We start from the raw sequence: 13,786 nt of genomic DNA on the forward strand, positions 1-13,786 counted from the left end.
TCCTCTTTGGTGGCCTTGGGATGCTGAGAGACCTTGTCCGCCTGTTTCTTTCTACCCATCTATGGGTGTTAGGATCCCATCTTTGCTGTTCCCTCCCTTCAAGTAACTAACTACCAGGTGTGTGCTAAATGCTTTAAATAGATACCATACTTAATTGTCCCAGTAATCCACTGGCAGGGACCATCAGCCTCATTTATATCCCTTCCCATGGGGTTGCAGTACTGTTTTCTAGTCTCCCCTCCCCCCTCACAAATCAGGTATCAAATGGACATCACCAGAATGTGACAGGACCCCCTACCCCACCCTCTGGAGGAGGTAGTCCTCTTGAGAGGGCCGGGAGATGGGGCCTCCGGTCTGCCCTTGGCCTTCCTGAGGGTCAAGTGTAGGGGAGGACTCTAAACAAGCCAGCGTGAGCGTTCCCTGCCTCTGTGGGGCAGCCCCTCTGCCTGACTTGGGCCTCCTCCACCCAGTCCCACTGCTCGGTTACTCTGTCTTTTCCTTAACAATGTCAGGGGTCAGACTTCAGTCCCCCTTGCTCAGGACCAACCCATTACCATGATGGTGGGCCAAGCTCTCCAAGGAACTTTAAAGGAGGTTTGATGCAGTTTCTGCACCTCCTTCTTGCAAAAGGCCTTTATGAGGCCTGGGGGCTGTAGGTGACACTTGCCACTTTCCTGGAATAGAGTCCCAGAGAGAGAGCCTCATCGAAGTGATGCTCAGCTTTCCTTGGGTTTTTGACACAGGTTCTCTCTGTCACTTGGCTGGGCCTGGGGAAGCTGGGAGGGGGCTGGGGGTCACCCCAGGTGAGGTTGGCACATCTCCCTGCTCCGAGTGCTCTGCCCCAGCCTCAGCAAGGACCCCCCACCTCACCCCATGGCATCCTTAATCCCAATTCCTCCCCCTACGTTCTCCTTCGTTCACTCTGCCCTGCGGCCTCTCCCACCTTCCCCTCCCTCCCTGGCCCCTGCCCACTTCCTCTCGGCTGAATCTTCAGCTGGGTCTTCTCTGTGCCTGTCCTCGGGGCCCCTTGGCTGGTCATGCTGGGGTCTCACTGGCTTTCTCTGCCCCGACAAGCCCGGGGACTTTTGAGTGCTCCTCCCTGGTGCTGAGAATGAGGTGACTGGAGGAATGAGGTCCTGGCACATTCCAGAGCTTGGAGGTGCTCAGCTGCCCAGCACCTGGGCTCCTTGGGGTCTGAGACTCCTGGCCCAGCAGGGCTAGAGGCAGATAGCCCAGGCCCCCTTAGGGTAGTGACGGCACAGTGGACAGGCATTTTGGGGACTCAGCCACCAGGCTGCAATTTCTACCATCTACGGCTCCCACTCTCTGCCACACTACATGCCACCATGCACCTGTCCTTCCTGGCCAGGTGTCCAGAGGCATGGGTTCCCTTCCTCACCCATTTCAACCTCTTCCACTCAGCAATCTCCCACCGGCTTCCTGAGGCCCCTCCATGCTCCCCTCCTCTGGAAGTCTACGGCAACTGCCGCAGCCCATGATTCTTCGTTGTTCTGAGCATGTCTCTGTCTTCCTTTAGATCCCCATCTCCCTGGTGGAGGGGAAGAGCAGAGGTGCCCATTCCAGCTGTGAACAGACAGGCAGATGTGGGCACAGACCTGAGAAAGGGTCAGGCTTTACAGACAGGTCTGGGTTCAAGTCCTGGCTCTGCCACCCCTTGTTTAACCTTACTGAGCCTCAGTCTCCACATCTAGAAATGGGTTAATTAGAGGTACAACATGTAGTAGTTGTGCACTGTGATAATTATTCTCACTACATGTAATAGTATTAACCACTGAGACAGCTTCTAGGAAGAGAGGTCTTCTCTAGAACCCCCAAATGAAAGGAAGAACTCCTTTTCATGTCCCATTCCTGCCTCCAGTGGCCCTTCTCTCTGAGACATCTTTCACACCCAGTCCTCTGTCATGATTTTGCCTTCTTTGGAGATGCAGGGTGGGGTGGAGTGCCTGTTGGCTGGGACGGGGTTGGTTGAGGGCTTTGAAGCTGCCTCCCCTCTGCCCCCAGCCTTAGGTCCCCTCGGGCAGGGAGTTGCCACTGCCCCCAGGTCAGGGCCTGCCCGAGCAGGTAGGCAAAGTGCTCTCAGAGTCTGAGAGGGGCTTATGCGTGTTGTTGGGGGCTGGCAGCTGCCAGGCGCCCTCTGAGGGGCGGGGAGGGCAGGGAGAGGGTGTGAGCTTCAGCAGAGCAGCGAGTGGGAGGCAGGGGAGAGCCGTGGGTGCATTCCCAGGCGGGGGTGGGTGGGGGTGTAGGGCGGGCCTGTCTGGCCTTTGTTTCCTCTCCTGAGTTTCGATCAGCGGGGCGGGGCTAAGGCTGGGCTGTGTTGAGGCTTTTCTCCAGGAAACTCGAAAGCTTTGAAGAGAGAAAAACATCAAGGCTCTTCCACGTCAAGTCAGGGCACTGTCCCCCCAGGATGGGGAATTGTGTCTCCGATGGATCCCCCCTCGAAGAGATGTGTGCCCGGGGTGGGGCTGGGGAATGTGGACATTCACACACAACCTCCATGCACACATGTAACTTTACACATTCCTAACACAACCCCACTGCACACTCACACCTCGTACCCCCTCTGTCTCACATACACCCTCACCCACCGATGTATACAACTGTCTTCTTGATACACATTCACAGAAGTTGTACATTCACACTCCTACTGTTATGCTACACAACTAGTTACACGTTTGCATGCAAACTATACGTTCACAGCCACTACCCTTTTACTTGTGTGCGCACATAGAAGGTCCTATGGGAGCACCTGCTCCTCCTACAGGCACATTCTCATTCATCCCCCCACATTCAGTTACAAGCTCCATTCAACACACTCCCCACAGGTATTCACACACATATCCACATTCAAACATGTCTCTAACTCTCTCTCTCTCTCTCTCTCTCTCTCTCTCTCTCTCTCTCTCTCTCTCGCCCCGGGAGGTCAGGAGGTATGATTGTCCTCCGATGACAGTGACAGCAAGAAAAGTCCCAGAAAAGTCGCCCTTTTGTGGGCCGGGCCAGCCCTGGTTGGCGAGGGCAGGCTCAGAAGATAATAATAATAAAAGTTATTAGTTGGTGGACACTACCCTGTGCTAAGCACTGTTTGGAGCACTCTGCATGTATCATCTTGTCTGACATTCATAGCAATGTTATGAAATAGGAATTATCCTCTTAAAGTCTGGACTGTGGACACACAGAGAGGTTGTCAGTCGCTGGAGGTCACACAGCTTGCTAGTCAGTAGTGGAGACAGCATCCGAACCTTGATCAGTCCGACCCAAGCTCTTAACCTGATTTCAGCCTCACTTTTGTGCCCTGCCCAAGGCACCTCCAGGATCTCAGGATTATCTTCCAGGGAGTCCATGTGCTCTGAACTTTTAAAGTCCAGAAAAACGCCCAGGAATCACCGGTGCTTTAGGTCCCCATCTGGGGGCGTTATACCCCCATCAGGCACCAGGGAGTTGGTGGCAAAGAAAGGATGTCAGGGAGCCCATGACCAGCCCCGCTCTGTTCCAGGTATTGCTGCCAGGTAGCTCCTGCCACGTGGCTCCCAGGCCCCATTCCAGTTGCGAGAGCCCCAGCCGCCTGCAGGGGGAGTCAAAGTGAGAGAAGCCAGGCTCCGGCTCCTGCTTCAGAGGGCATGCAGGGAATGGGTCTGTGCCCTGGGAAATAGGAGAAAGATGTCTGGGACAAGGATTGGACTGGACTACACTGTTCGGTGATCCAGCGGCTGGCTCCCAGGATCTACGATGTGTGCATGCATGCTCGTGTGTGTGTGTGTGTGTGTGTGTGTGCACGTGCGCGTGTGCACATGCATGCGTGTTCACAGGGGGCTTCTGGAGCAAGGTTCATGTCTCTTGTGGGAAAGAAATCAGACACTGGACTTGATGAAAAGCCCCAAGAATCACAAAAGGAAATATTCTGAACCATTCACAATAATCTAAGGGTGTATTTATTGACACAGACTGGGAAAAACTGGCTATAAATCCAAATGTATAATACGATCCCATTTCTGGGAAATACACATTTATATGAATAAATGGTGCTCACTACTGTAGAATATACTAGACATCTATACTAATAATAGAGGGATATGCAAATTGTCTGGGATGTTGTCACAGTAACAGTAACGACCAAATAGCAGGCTGTGTGGGGTGACAAGGCTGGCAGGGGGATTAGTGAGGGACAACCAAATGACTGAACAGCAGTCTGCGTGGGGCGACCAGGCTGGCAAGGTTGGGGATGACCAGGCCATTGGGGGGGACAGTTGGGGGCGACCAGGCTGGCAGAGGGGGCAGTGAGGGGCAACCAGGCCAGCAGGGGGGGGGGCAGTGAGGGACGACCAGGCCAGCAGGGGGGCAGTAAAGGGCGACCAGGCTGGTGGGGGGCAGTTAGGGGAGACCAGGCTGGTGGGGGGGGGGGCAGTTAGGGGTGATCAAGCAGGCAGGCAGGTGAGCAGTTAGGAGCAAGCGGTCCCAGATTGTGAGAGGGATGTCCGACTGCTGGTTTAGGCCTGACCAGCAGTTGGACATCCCCCGAGGGGTCCCAGATTGGAGAGGGTGCAGGCTGGGCTGAGAGGCCCCCCCCCCCCCCCCGCATGAATTTCATGCACCGGGCCTCTAGTATGAATATATAATTGTCTCTCAGTATCTGCAGGGGATTGGTTCCCCACCTCCCCCCCACAAGATACCAAAATCCATGGATGCTCAAGCCCCTGATATAAAATGGCATAGAATTTGCATATAAGCTATGCACATCTTTTCATATACTTTCAATCATCTCTAGATTACTTATAATACCCAATACAATGTAAATGCTACGTGTCAAGGTTGGTTAATCTGCAGATGTGGAACTGTGAATATGGAGGGCTGACTACACATACACATAAGCATGAAGTATAAACTTCACAAGGGCATGAATCAAAAAAAAATTCTTACCGATGATACATTTTAAAAAAAAATTGATTTTAGAGAGAGAAGTAGGGAGAGAGAGAGAAACATTGATGTGAAAGAGAAACGTCTATCGGTTGCCTCCTATGTGCACACTGGAGATCAAACCTGAAACCTAGGTATATACCTTGACTGGGAATTGAACCCGTGGCCTTTTGGTGTGTGGGATGACACTCCAACTAACTGAGCCACTCATCCAGGGCTGAGGGCATGCATTTTTAACTGTTTTTTTTTAGTGCTTTATCCCTAGAGTTAGAACAATATCTGGCACATTGAAAGCATCCAATAAATATGGTTGAATGAATAATGAAATATATTTACATATGGAAAAGTCTGGAAGATTACACACCAAAATGTCAGTAGTGACCACTTCTAGGTGGTAGTGATTTGGAACAGTTTTATTTTTTTCTAGTTTTATTTTCTTACCTGTTGTTTTAACACTTCAACAATGACTTTGTATTATTTGTATAAGGAAAAGGAAATGCCATACACTTTAGAATGGTCTTCCTCCACATCTTTAAAACAACAGCATAGACTTTAAGAAGGCTGACCAGTGGGTGGCTTTCTTTCCCCTCCATATCTTCCTGCTCATCCTCTTCTCTCTCTAACCCCTCCCCCCACAAGCTTCTGCTGGCACAGCTCTCCCTGTGCTTTCATGCCACCTGAGCAGGCAGTTGTCGAAACAATGGACAAGCTGACTCAGGAGCCAGGAGAAGGCCCTGGGCAGCCCGGGCACCCTTCCCACCTGCCAGGCCAGGCCAGCAAGCAGGCCTCTGGGGCCAAGAGAAACTGGGCTGAAACTGGGCTGATGTTGCAGCAGGAAGGAGTGAGGTTAGACTCGAGAACTTCCTGATAGTACTAAGTCTGGAACAGGTCAGGGAGGTCAAAAAGCCAGTCTCCTTTCCCGGGGGCAGCAGGTGCAGGTGCACTCCATTTCTACCTGGAGGGAAATAGTTGTTTCTCAAGCACCCAGCACAGCGCTTGGTGCTGAGAAGTGTCTAGAAAAGTTATAGGTGGATGATAGCACTTGTTGGGATGGTGGGGGTGGGTAGGTGAGGGTTGGGGTCCTCATCTGTGGGTCTCTATCTTAGTCTCTTGACTCTCTGAAACGAGTCTTGGCTTAGTGGATTCTTGCCTCATCCTTGCTGTGCGCCCTGAGCAGGTTGCTTTCCCTCTCTGAGCCTCAGTTTCTTATACTCTGAAATAAGGATGTTGGACAAGATGACCGCTTAGGTCTCTCTGCTCTGACATTCTACAGCGACTGGCAGGTTCTGCACGTGTGGGCGTTTTTGCTGTTGTGCTGCTCTCTAGCTGTGTTTTTTTTGTGTGGTCTTCTCAACTAGAGTCTATATTCCGCAAGGGCAGGCACATGGTTTGAATTGGTCTGTGTCTCCATGGTTTTTTTTTTTTTTTTAAATATTTTGTTGATTTTTTACAGAGAGGAAAGGAGAGGGATAGAGAGTTAGAAACATCAATGAGAGAGAAACATTGATCAGCTGCCTCCTGCACACTCTCTACCGGGGACGTGCCTGCAACCATGGTACATGCCCTTGACCGGAATCGAACCTGGGACCCATGAGTCCACAGGCTGACGCTCTATCCACTGAGCCAAACCGGTTAGGGCTGTCTCCATGGTTTTGAAAATACTATTTCTCAGGCTGAAGTTCCTTGGGGATGGGGGCAGAAGATTAATCTCCAACCCCCCATCCTCCATGCCCAGGGCATATCTTCAGAAGGCTGGTGAGAGGAGCTGAGGAGCAAGGAGCTAGTCGAGGTAATCCCCCACCCCATCACCCAGTCCTGGAGTTCCCATCCGGGCCTTGACCTTACTTTCCTGGGCTTGTAGGAATCCTCAGAACTTTGCCCTAGAACTTGCCCCATGGGCCTTCACCCTCTGGGGTGTTGGGAAGCTGTGCTTGGTAACACGCCTCATAAATATTTGCACGCCAAGAGCAGTTGCTAGCAGCAGGGCATCCAACCGGCTGAACCTGATTGGGTCAGCGTGTCGGTCGTTGCGTGCTGAACCCCGGATGGGCAAGTCTGGACTCTCAGCTCAGGTTTTCTGGTCTGAGCACTTCCCTCTTCCCTCTTAGCCTAGCCCTCGTCCCTCTCCCAGGCATCATCAGTTTGCTCCCAATGTGTGTCCCTGACTCCCCAGTCTGGGACAGTTTCCTCTCCAACTGTTGGAGAAGGCCCCCCCAACTCTTCCTACCAGTATGTGTTGGAGCCAGCCCTACAAATTTGGGATCCCTGACTATGTTCACTTCTTCCTGACTCTGCAGCCAGTGACATCACTGCAGACAATGACCGTCACTACAGTTAGTGACATCACACTAGCCTTGGTGAGAGTCGTTTACACCCAGAAAATGGCAAACACTACAAAACAGAGCGATCCAGCTGCTACAGAGCAGCCAGGAAGCCCAGCCAGGGAGCCCAGCGAGTCCCCTCTGAGCTCTCTCCCAGCATCAGCGTGGGGGAAGCTTCCAGTTCTCTGCGGAATAAGGAAAAACAGACAGATACATAATGCACAAAGCAGTCTTGGGGGCCTGGCCAGTGTGCTCAGTGGTTAGAGCATCGTTCCATGCACTGAAGGGCCATGGGCTTGATTCCAGTCAGGGCCCATACCCAGGTTGTGGGTTTGACCCCAGTTGGGGTGTGTGTGTGTGTGTGAGGCAACAGTTCAGTGTTTCTCTTTCCCATCAATGTTCTCTCTCATCAATGAAAATACACATAACAAAACATATCCTGGGGTGAGGTTTAAAAAAACAGTCTTGGGGGATGCTGTGGTGTTTCCGCGAGACTGCAGGATAAGCTAGAAGATCTGAGTTCTCAGCCTGACATGGCCCCTTTTTATCTTCGAGATCTTGGGCAATTGTTTTTGTTTCTGTGTCTGGGGAGAGAAAACAATGATACCCACTTCTCAGATTGTTGGGGGGCTTACAGAAGATGGAAGATTTGGCCCGGCTCAGTGATGGTCCTCAGAGGGTCCTCAACATTCTGAATGTAAGACACCATCATGTTACACATGTAAATGGGTTATGACAGCCATGTGTCACATGATATTTTAGTAAAAAACGGACTGCATACACAGACTGGTCCCATAAGATAATGGAGCTGAAAATTCCTGTTGCCTAGCGATCTAGCTTTCCTGGTGCTGTAGTGCAATTGAAAATTAAACTTGGTGCAGCCTAAGTGTACAGTGTTTATGAAGTCTAAGTAGCGGGCAGTATGTCGCAGGCCCTCACATTCACCCACTCACTGCCTCACCCAGAGCAGCCTCCAGTCCTGCCAGCTCCATTCACGGTGAGTGCCCTGTGTGGGTTACTTTTACCCCATATTTTCCTGCACCTTTCCTGTGCTTAGTTATATGTAGATCCACAAATACCACTGTCGTACAATTGCCTACAGTATCCAGCACAGCCCCATGCTGTACAGGCTTGCAGCCTGGGAGCCATAGGCTGCACCATATAGCCTAGGTGTGCAGTAGGCTGCACCATGTAGTTTATGGAAGTGCATTCTGAGGGGTTCACACAATGACAAATGACCTACGACGTATTTCTCAGAACGAGCCCCTGTCGTTAGGCAGGGTCTGACTGTATCCCAAAGCTAGAGTTGGGCATCATCCCCTCTTCCGTCCTCAACCTGAAACTTGGAGCCTTACATTTACATTCTGAACTCCCAGGTGAAACGCCGAAAACCCTTCTTCAAGGCCTCTGTCTTGGGAACGTGCTGCCTGTCAGTTTTGGGGTCTCATTTCCTGGGCTGTGGAGGAGCTGTGGGGGCAGCCGGTTGGCTTGCCTGTGGGCATCTCTTTCCTGTGGCAACGAGCTCGTTCTCTGGTTGGCGCCACCACGCTCCATGGCCAGTGCAGTGAGGAGGGCAGGGGCTACTTGCCCCCAGCCCAGCAGGCAGGAGGGCACCAGCGCAGAGGGTGCTGGAGTGAGTGCTCTCCTGACCTGGACAGAGTGAGGGGGCTTTCATGGCTCCCTCCTCTCTCCTGCCCTGCAGGCCAAGAGAAGTACAATTATGAGGAGGCTAGAAATGGGCCCGCCTGGCAGGAGGGTGCTGCTCTATTCCTGCCCTCACTGGCTTTGGTGCAGCAAAGACAGGGTTGGATTGACGTCTGTTTCCTAGAGGGTGCAGTGTAGGCCGTTGGCACACGGACAAGCAGTTTACATTTTAATAGTTACCTTTTATTTGAATACTAGAGGCCCAGTGCACAAAAATTTGTGCACTGGGGGGAAAGGGGGGGGTCCCTCAGCCTGGCCTGTGCCCTCTTGCAGTCTGGGACCCCTCGGGAGATAACGCCTTGCTGGCTTAGGCCTGCTCCCGGGTGGCAGAAGGCAGGCCCAATCCCTAGGTGCAGCCCCTGGTCGGGCTCAGAGAAGGGCCGATTGGGAGTTGGGGCGCTGCCCCCTACATGCACAGAGCAGGGCGGATCTGGAAGTTGCGATGCCACCCTCAGTCACGCTCAGGGTAGGGCTGATTGGGGGGTTGAAGCACCACCCCCTGTCATACTCAAGGCAGGGTCAATGGGGAGGTTGCGGCGCCATCCCCTGTCATGCACAGAGCAGGGCCAGTCTGGGGGTTGGGGCGCTGCCCCCTGTCACGCACAGAGCAGGGCCCATCAGGGGGTTGGGGCACTGCCCCCTGTCACACACAGAGCAGGGCGAATCAGGGGGTTGGGGCGCTACCACTGTCACACTCAGGGCAGGGCCTATGGGGAGGTTATGGCTCTACCCTGTCACACACAGAGCAGGGCCCGTGGGGGGGGGGGGAGTTGGGGCCCCGCACCCTGTCACACACAGAGCCGCAGGGCTATCAGGGGGTTTGGGCGCTGCCCCCTATCATGCTGATCCGGGTGCCGGGAGGTCTCTTGGCTCTGCTGATCCCGGTGCTGGGAGGCCTCGCGGCTCCGCTGATCCTGGTGCTGGGAGGCATATTATCCTTTTACTATATAGGATGGAGGCCTGGTGCATGGGTGGGTGCCGGCTGGTTTGCCCTGAAGGGTGCCCTGGATCAGGGTGGGGGTCCCCACTGGGGTGCCTGGCCAGCCTGGGTGAGGGGATGATGGCTGTTTGCAGCTGGTCACACACCCTTCAGGGTGGGGGTCCCCACTGGGGCGCCTGGCCAGTCTGGGTGAGGGGCTGAGAACTGAAGCTCCCAACTGCTCCTTTTTTTCTTTTTTTTATTCTGGGCCAGCTTTAGCTCTGGCTCCAGCTCTGAGGCCTCTGCTGCTGAAAGCAGGTATCTGGTTTGTTTGGGTTCTATAATCGAAACAATGTATAACTCCAGCTCTGAGATCCCGGCTCGTTGAAAGCAGGTTTCTGGGGTTTTGTTTAGCTTCTATATTTGTTACAATGTTTCAAACTGCAGGCTCAGACGCTGGCAAGGCAGGTGGGGAACGTTGGTTTCCTCCGTCACTGAAGCAAGCAAGCCTCATGTTAGTTTCAAGCTGCCTGGCTGCCAGCCGCCATCTTGGCTGGCAGTTAATTTGCATATCGCCCTGATTAGCCAATGGGAAGGGTAGCGGTCGTACGCTAATTACCATGTTTCTCTTTTATTAGATAGGCTAAATTAGAAAATTTAGAACTTGCACACAACTGTCACAATTTCAAGAACATTATTGCTGGGCGGCAGAATACGATTTGATTTAAAGAAAAACATTAAGTACATAACAGGTCTTATGGAATTATATAGGACATGATGGTGAGGATTAAATGAGAATGACTGAAGTTTGGGATATTTGGAATATTCTGGGCCAGAAGCTGGCATGTATTTCTCGGCTGCAAAGGCTGAACTGAGGGATGGTTCCATGGTCCCTAAATCAGAGGAAGTCACTGGGCTGACCGTGGTTGGAGAGGGGAGGTTGGCTAAAGGCAGACAGCATGCGCGCTCACGCACACACACACACACACACCCCACATACACACAACCATATTTCTTAAATGTATGCATCTCCCAACCTTGGGTGGGTGGGTGGGGAGTGATTAACGCTTTGGAGAACAGAATTAAGAGTCACAAGGATCTCCAGAGGTTGAAAGATAAGAGGAAAACAAGAGGACATTGAACGGGAATTCATTCAGTTAAGAAATACTTATTGAGCACTGACTAGCCAGGCGCCACTCCAAGTGCAGAGGACACAGAAGTGAGGAAAGAGACAAAATCTCTCCCTCATGGAGCTCACATTCTAGGGCAGGGAGACTGGCATAAGTAAAACACATGGTATGTTAGGAAGCGATAGCGCGAAGCGGAAAGCGAGCAAGCCGGGAGGGGGATAAGAAGTGTCAGAGGGGGGAGGGCCTCAGTGTTGCAATTTTGGTTGAGGGCAGCCAGGGAGGGTGACTTTCAGCTACGTGGGTATCCAGGGAGGAGCATGCCCGGAAGAGGAAACAACCGTGCAAAGGCCCTGAGGCAAGCGTGTTCCTGGCATCCTTGAGAATGAATTAAGGGATAAACTAGGTTAGGCCTCTTTCATGCCCTATACTTATTTTTCCTTATCGTAATTGCAATTAAATACTTGTCTAATGACCTTTTCAGTGTCTCTTTCTCTAGTAGGCTCTAGGCTCTCTTGGTGCCAGGGCTGGGCCTTCCTCTCTGCTAAATTCCTCACTCTCAGCACAGGCCCTGTCCGTAGTGCGCAACCGTGTTTTGTTGAGTAAATGAATAAATGTGAATAAATGGCTTTTGGGTGAAAAACTCTACCACACAAGCAGAACAGGCTTGAGAGCAGTTAGAGAGAGAGAGAGGCCGGGGAGTTGTAGCTGTGGCCAGGGGGCACTTAGGGGCCACTTAGGGGGAATGTATGGGGATGCCGTGAGAAATGCAGTGAGAGACAGGGGCTATGGGGAGCTACAATGAGCTGGGCTGGCCAGGGGCTTGTTCTAAGGCGGGATAAGGTGGCAGGGACTGCAGAGCTCCAGGTGTGGGTGAGAATGGTTAACCTGGAGCAGGAATGTAACCCCATAGATAGAACCCATTAGAGCCTTTGCATTTGCCAGGCTTAATATTAAGTCCAGGGTTTGAGCCCTTTGCGCCTTTGCTGCTGCATAGATTGGGATCCCTAGTGTACTCTGGCGTGCAGGAACAGATAACTCAGACTGAGGGGCCGAGCATTCAAATCTCCAAACAATTTGGTCCTTCTCTGCATCACTGCGTAATTTTTTTCTACTGGGGGAAACACACGTGACAGCAGCATTTGAGAACCTGGGCATTTAAGAAGGTCCCTCCATGAGTAAGAACTCATCTCCTAAAACAAGTGCTTACTGGTGCCCAGTGTATGCCAGACCCTGAGCTAGATAGACTGGTGGACAAGACAGACAAGTGGAGTACTGGTCAAAGGCTTAGTGGGCAGTGGTCTGTGCTGGCTGGGGGTCCTGGCTCCAGCCTCATCAGCCGTGTGGGTGGCCTTAGGCAAGTTACTCAGACCACAGAGCACTGGGTCAGAGCAGGCTTAGAGGTCACCTGGTGCAATCTCTTAGGTTACTCAAGGGTGCACAGTCTGCACCCCGCCCTACAGCCAATGGGACCTCAGAGTCTTTAAGTGTAAAATGAGGGCATTGGACCTTGAAGCTCACTTGGGCTCGAATATTCAATAATATTTCAAGTATGGGGAAGTTCCAAGGAGGTGGATTTGGTCCCATCTCAAGTGTGTGAGCTCTGTCTTCAACTTAAAAAAAAAAATTGATTTCAGAGAGGAAGGGAGAGGAAGAGAAAGATAGAAACAGCAATGATGAGAGAGAATCACTGATCAGCTGCCTCCTGCACGCCCCCCACTGGGGATCGAGCCCGCAACCTGGGCTTGTGCCCTGACCGGGAGTGGAACTATGACCTCAACCACTGAGCAGTCTTCCCCTTTTTAATACCAGGGTCGGGGGAGGGGTGGTCCAGTCCAGTCCATGGAGATCATTCTCAGGCATATTCGTGGGACCCAGAAGAAAGGCACCTGGCCCGCTTTGCCTCTGCGAACTGGTCCTGGGGGTTAGGGCTTGGAGGTGGGTCCTCAATACAATTGAACCCATGTTCCAGGTTCTCTTTCTAGATGGCCCCCTCTCCTGCCTGCCTCCCTCTCCCTGGTGCATCTGGATCCCATACTTGGGTCTTTTCTCCTCTTCTCTTCTTCACCTGCCCCCTCAGTCCCTTGATCTCCCTTGCTCTTCCCATTGAAGGCCAGGCCTCGGATTCCCCTGAGGTCATCTGTGGTTCAGGTTCATGTAGGGGAAGGAGGAAGGGGCTTCTAATCCTCTGGAGGGCAGGGTGACCTGCTCCCCTTGTCTGGCTGGAGGAGGGGTGGAGTATCTCTGGGATGGTTTGCACCGCTAGGACTGACTTCCTCATGTCTGGGTCTTGAGTGTGCATTATACCGAGTCTCTCTTTGACCTTGCTTTGAGTTGCATTATCAAAGGCTCCAGTATTGTAGCTTTGGAATACACCAGGCTCTAGAAAAGGAGGTGTGTGTGTGTGTGTGTGTGGGGGGGGGGGGGTGGGGTGGGGGTGGGGGTGGGGTGGGGGGGGAACAGGGAAAAATAACTCTCTAGCCATGTACAGAAGAAATTTTAGAAATTTCTAAACAAACAGAGCTGCCTGATACTGCTCACCAGCAGTGGAGGAGCCTCAGTGGTGAGGGTGGGGGTGGTGGTTGTGTGGGGGCTGGATGCCTCCTTCCAGGGGTCCTGCAGCAGAGGAGGCCCACTCAATGTTAGACGCGCTCTGGGGTTCCTCCACTTAGCAGACTGTCAGGGCAGAGACAGTATCTATCCCATGGGGAACCCCAAGCTCCTGTTTCTGCTCCCAGCTCCCCAAGGCAGCATGTTTCTAAACGCATTTTATTTCATAGCCT

This window comes from Myotis nattereri, assembly GCF_964212035.1.
Source record: "Myotis nattereri genome assembly, chromosome: 2".
NCBI lineage: Eukaryota > Metazoa > Chordata > Mammalia > Chiroptera > Vespertilionidae > Myotis > Myotis nattereri.